The sequence below is a fragment of the Diaphorina citri genome, unplaced genomic scaffold, assembly GCF_000475195.1.
Source record: "Diaphorina citri unplaced genomic scaffold, Diaci psyllid genome assembly version 1.1 scaffold1291, whole genome shotgun sequence".
NCBI classification, from domain to species: Eukaryota; Metazoa; Arthropoda; class Insecta; order Hemiptera; family Psyllidae; genus Diaphorina; species Diaphorina citri.
In genome coordinates, this window is record NW_007378720.1 from 71102 (window position 1) to 77101 (window position 6000).

Consider the following 6000-nt stretch of genomic DNA (forward strand, 5'->3'; position numbering starts at 1 on the left):
ATCAGCTCTACAAATGCACGTTCATAAATAGGGGAAAAAATATTTGAAATTCTTTGGAATCGCCTGCCAGAGGCATACACACAGAAGAAGTATAACGAATCGTTGATAGTTACCGTGCATTAAATATTCCCTCAGAACCATTGGACACATGCCAGGAACCATACAACGAGACCGTACGAATATTTCAGAAGGGAAAATTCCCATTCATTGTCTCCTCCCTGCGTTTTCCCTTTTCATCTTTTTTCCCCCTTGGTCTTCTCCTATGTCCATTTGTCACTTTTTTTCCCTTTGTCGGACACAATATTGTACAATTTATGATCTGAAATATCTAGGTCTGCAGTCAGAATGAGTTCAGGCTCTTTTCCCTACAAAAGATGTAACAATGTAACATACCTATAGCAAAGTAACAAAATGTCACTTGCAACGTGTTACTCGGTGCAAAGGTAACCCGAATAACACAAAGAGAATGAGTGGCAGAGAATGCCTCAGGCAATAACTTTGTCCCGATTTCAACCTTACATTTCCTTTTTAGCTGTTTCTTTTTTACTATTTTTTTTTTTTTAAGTTGGAAATACATATATAAAGATTAACCTACACAGGTAGGTACGTTATATTGTTTTTATTTTATTCTTAGAGATAATAAGATAAAAATAACACAAGTGTTATCATCCTACACCAAATCGTAGGTGGAAAATACGCTCTACTCCTACGACGTCTCTACCGAAGCTCCTAAGATCAAGCTCAGCTAGTCCCTGATCTACCGAAACCGTGACGCAAACTGTTGAGCACCCTGTATCATTATTTTGTGACTTCGCTTATGCGTATCGCACATCAAGTGTAAATTTTCGTGTAGGTAAGTATTTACCGTCAAGTGTAAATTTTCCCCCGTTCACGTTAAGTTTTTTTTCGGCGAAAACAAAGTTTGAGAGAACGGAGAGCAAAGGGTTCGGTGGAGGGAAGAAAATCTTCCAGGTTGTTGGCTCTGATAAAGCAAAGCGGTAAACAATGTTACTTTGGGATAGGAGAGGCGTACCCAAATATTGTGAGAAAACTCAAGGCACAATGTTTGTCTTGATTTCAAACTGTCGTATATCATAGTTCCATATTGGGTGACTCGAAAGTTTTTTGGTCTGATGATGAGAATCTGAGTATTCTCGAAAGCTTGAAAGTTGAATTTGAATTGTCTTTTCCTTTGTAAAGAAGGACAATGTTAAAAACTAATGAGATGCGTTTCTCCAAATGCGCAGACACGTTTTCGTCAAATACCGTCAAAGAGTTTAGTTAAACAAAATTAGGGTTGGAAAAACTGGGGCTTAGTTCGGGTCAGGTACAGCAAAAGGTAATTTACGTAAGAGGTAATTTGCGTAAGAAGTTGCAGTGAGGGATAATCGATATTAATTTTGTGGTGTTAAAGTTCAAGGTACCAAGAGAGTTATCCAAAGAGAGAATCTGAGTATTCTCGAAAGCTTGAAAGTTGAATTTGAATTGTCTTTTCCTTTGTAAAGAAGGACAATGTTAAAAACTAATGAGAAAGGGGGGTGCCATTTAATTTCATGTACCTATAGTAGGGGAAAGTTGCCGAAGGAGGGGTACTTGTTTGTTTTCGAGCGATCTATCACCTCGTACTGATGCAAGTAATTAACAGTGTAAATTGAAAACACGTGTAGCCTGGGAGAGAGAGAGAGAGAGAGAGAGAGAGAGAGAGAGAGAGAGAGAGAGAGAATACAAATAAAACTCGATAGGAAATAAAAGCAAGAAAGAGAGGAAAGGTAATTCAAAAATTGGAAAGAGATAGATAGAGAGGGAGAAAGGTAAAAGGGAGAGACACAAACAAAAGCAAATGTAAACAAAACTGAATAGGAAACAGAAGGAATAGACAGAGAGAGAGAGAGAAAGAGAGAGAGAGAGAGGAAATAAGAGAAAGATGGAGAGTGAGAGAAAGGTAAGAGGAAAAAGAAAATAAAGAAAGAGGAGGGAGAGAGAGAACCTCAGTGGAAAAAGCATTTGAAAGAAAGAGAAATTGCTAGTAAATAAATCAATCTGATTGGAGAAAACAAGAGAAAGAAAGAACGAAAAACAAAGGAATTACCCTGATTGAGAGTGAAAGAGAAAAGAAACATAGAGGGCGAGAGAGAGAAAGAGAGAGAGGAGCATTTTGCATTTTCCTGTCTAAAAAAAGTGCTGAGGGCAAGAAAAATCAGTAAATTTCAAACTGTGAAAAAGTCTTAGGGAGGGAAAAGTATATTGCCATTAAACTCAGAAAAAGGAGGAAGGGAAAAGAGGAAATGAGAGGAGAAAGAGAAGGGAGGGAATATAAGAGGAAGAGAGGAGGAAAGGAAAGCGGAAATGGAGGGAAGAAAAGGGAGAAAATAAGTAGAGATTAGGGTGGAGGGGAGCAAAGAGAGGGGAAATTGACAGAGGAAAGAAGGAGAAATAGGGGAAGAGGAAGGAGAGTAGGGGAGGGAGGAGAAAGAGGGAAGAGGAGGGAGAGAGCGAAAATAATCCTATTAAAGAGTAATAAACAAGTTACTTTGTTAAGCAGTGTCGATGTGAGCGCTTTTGAAGAGGGGAAAATTCTAAATAAAAAAAATGAATCGACCATAAAATAATGTACCCACAGGTCTGCAGTTTCGAAGAATTCCAGAAAAGTACCTACTCTATACTTAACCTCAAAAATTGTGAAAATTTATTGATGTTTTATTTTACAGTCAAGGTTAGAAGACAAAGATAACAATGAAAATATTTTTTCTCAAAATACTTCAGAACAAAATCGGCACTGATAATTTTTATTTATTCATATTTGGAAAGTTGTTGTTAACAAATAATAAATATAAAAAATCCTTGAACATTATTATTTTAACGACCTCTTTCTCTCCTTTCTGGACTTATCTCCCTTTTCTCCTTATTTCCTCCTTCTCTTTCTTTTCATACTTCTTTTTTTTTCTTTCTGTTTCTGTTCCTAATTCCCTTCTCTTTCTCCTCTCCGTCCACTCCACTCTCTTTTCACTTTCTCGCTCTCCTTTCTTCTTTTTCTCCTTGTGTTATATTTTCTCTCTCTCTTTCTTCTTCTTCTTCTTCTTCTTCTTCTTTCCTCTGTTTTTTCTCATTTTTTTTTATTTCTCTCTCTCACTTTCTCCTCCATCTGGGAATTATTACTCAAGCGACACTTCTCGAGTTAATGACTTCTTTATTTAGAGAGAAAATCTCTCTCTCTCTCTCTCTCTCTCTCTCTCTCTCTATTTTTTTTTCTTTTTCTTTCTCTCTCTCTCTCTCTATTTTTCTCTTTCTCTCCTTTCTTTTTCTCAATTCCCCTGTCCTTCGCGTTCTTCTCTCAGCGTTTCTTCCAATTAATAACAAAATTTATGTTATGTATGGATCGAGGTAAATAGGTATAATAATATTTTGTTTTCGATATTAAAAACAAACAAAAAAACAAAACAAAAAACCCTGCTGTGTATCAGTGACGCAGAACTTTTGCAAAATGCGGAGTTTTATACATGAGGTCTGACAGTCCAAAAACATGATCTGACTCTCAAATGAGGACACGGTTAGCCCAGTGGTAACGTCCTCGCTTGCCCTTCAGAATAATAATAATAATAATAATAATAATAATAGGGAAAAACAAGGGGAGAAAAATAGAACTGAAATGAAGAGAGGGAAATGAAGGGAACACAAGGAAGGGAGAAGGGGAAAAGGAGGGGGGAAAGAGAACGAGAATAGAAAGGAGGAGAGGGGAAACGAACAGAAAGGAGGGGAAAATATTTTTAATCAGCAAAAAGCCAAGGCTGAGCAATTCCTTTAACATCTTCAGCAAATAATGATCGTCTGATGCGAAAGAAACTCGAAAGCTTTTAAACGAATCAGGAGGCAAATAATTTCAATATTTTATTGGAAAAATTCCTTTCGGGGTTTGGTTGTTTTTTCGTCCATTATCGCCGGCGAGAAATTTTATAGCAAACGTTATTCTTTTTTTTTCTAAACTTTATGCTTCGGCGGATTAAAAGTTCGGGCAAGTTTACGACTTATTGGCAATACTTGGCATAGTTTGAAGCTTTTAAGTTAAGATTCAAAATACAAAACAGACTGCGAGTGGTCCTGGTGAAATGGCCTTGTTTACAAAACATGAGGGGGTTTCTAATTTGCCAGCGAAAATTGGACAGAATTAAGCAGAAAAGAACCGTCCATAAGGTTATTCCCCTTTATGGATGGTTCCTTTCTGCCAGCGAAAAATACCTATAGAGAGAATTGAGACTTCTAAAATTTGATTTAAAAAAAAAAAAAAAAATCCTTGAGCATACAATAAGCATACCCTATGGAAAAGTGATCAAAGAATCCTGACTTGTAAATGTAAATGCAATTTCTTTGTGTTATTATGTCACAACTTTGGTGCTCACTGCAGCATTGTAGGATTTTTCCAATATCTCAAGGCAAAGTAAATGAATAAGTAGATTATGGTACATTAACTGCACAGTATTAAGTAAAATAGGATTATATTTACTGATTTTCGCTAGGCTGGTTGTAGGATTTGTAGGCATTAAGGATCGGAAGATGTAAATGAATAAGTAGATTATGTACATGAACTGCACAGTATTAAGTAAAATAGGATTATATTTACTGATTTTCGCTAGGCTGGTTGTAGGATTTGTAGGCATTAAGAGGATAATAATTATTCTGTTAATTAATCAAACGTTAATCAATTTCAAATGGAGATTATAATTTCGTGCAAATAAAATCAGTATAGGGATATAATAGGTACAATAACTATGTAGAATCTAATCTAATACATTGTAGGTAGATATGTTAATTATAAAATAGGTACCTACTCATCTACTCATGTACCTATGTTGTTAATACAATAACAGATACTATCAGTAGATGGTGTAGATACATACTCTATATTTTCAGGGGTTTACTTCCCCTCCTATCCCGCCCTAAAGTTGTTTAATTTCAGGGGTAAGAGGTGAGATTAAAAAAAAATAATCATGAAAAAAAAAAATGGAAATAGAAGGTCCCGGGTTCGATTTCCACTATCGAGGAAACGCCAAGTTTCTGTTGTTGTGTTCACACAACACCTAAGAGGGAAGTATTGTATCTTTTAGGGAAGTATTGTATCTCTTTTCTGTTTCTTCCGCTCTCTCTCTCTCTCTCTCTCTCTCTCTCTCTCTCTCTCTCTATCTCTCTACTCCATCTCTATACTTTTCTGTACATATCTCCCACTGTTTCTTCTCTAACTCTCAAATTCTCCCTCCATAACCTCCTCTACTTCTGCCCTATATATCTCCTCCTCCTTCTCCCCCTTTATTTCTCCTTTCCCTCTCCCCCTCCAACTTCCTTCCTCAAACATTGTCATCCCTGATTAGCAGGAAGTAGCAATAATGAAACAGAGAGAGGAAGAAGGGAGAGAGAGAGAAAGCAAGTTACGGAAACGACATAAAATTAAAGTTAGAGCAGAGAAGAGAAAGAGAAAAAATATAGAAGCTAGGAGAAATAATGAAAAAGAAAATGAGAGAGAGAGAGAGGGAGAGAGAGAGAGGGGGGGGAGAAAGGAAACGAGAGACAGAAAAAATACTGGAACAAGTGGCTATAATGATAATCAGGAACATGAAGAGGAGAAGAAGAAGAAGAAGAAACGGAAAGAAGAAGAAGAAAAAAAAGAAGAAGATGAAGGAAATTAAATTAAATGGAAATGAAGATAGGAAGAAGAAGTAGGGGAAAGAGAGAGAGAGAGATAAAGAGAGAGAGTGATAGAGGAAGAGAGAGGGAAGGAGAGAAAGAGAGGGAGAGAGAGAGAATACAGAGAGAGAAAAGTCATCATTAATAAAAAAAAATAAAAAAAAAATCCAAGGAAGATAATTAAAAAATAATTAAAATGTTTCCCTCTCTCTCTTCATCAATAAAGAAAAGTACTTTACAATTGGAACAAATCAGTCTCTCTCTCTCTCTCTCTTTCTCTCTCTCTCTCTCTCACACACATACGAGAAATTCAATTAATTAAATTGC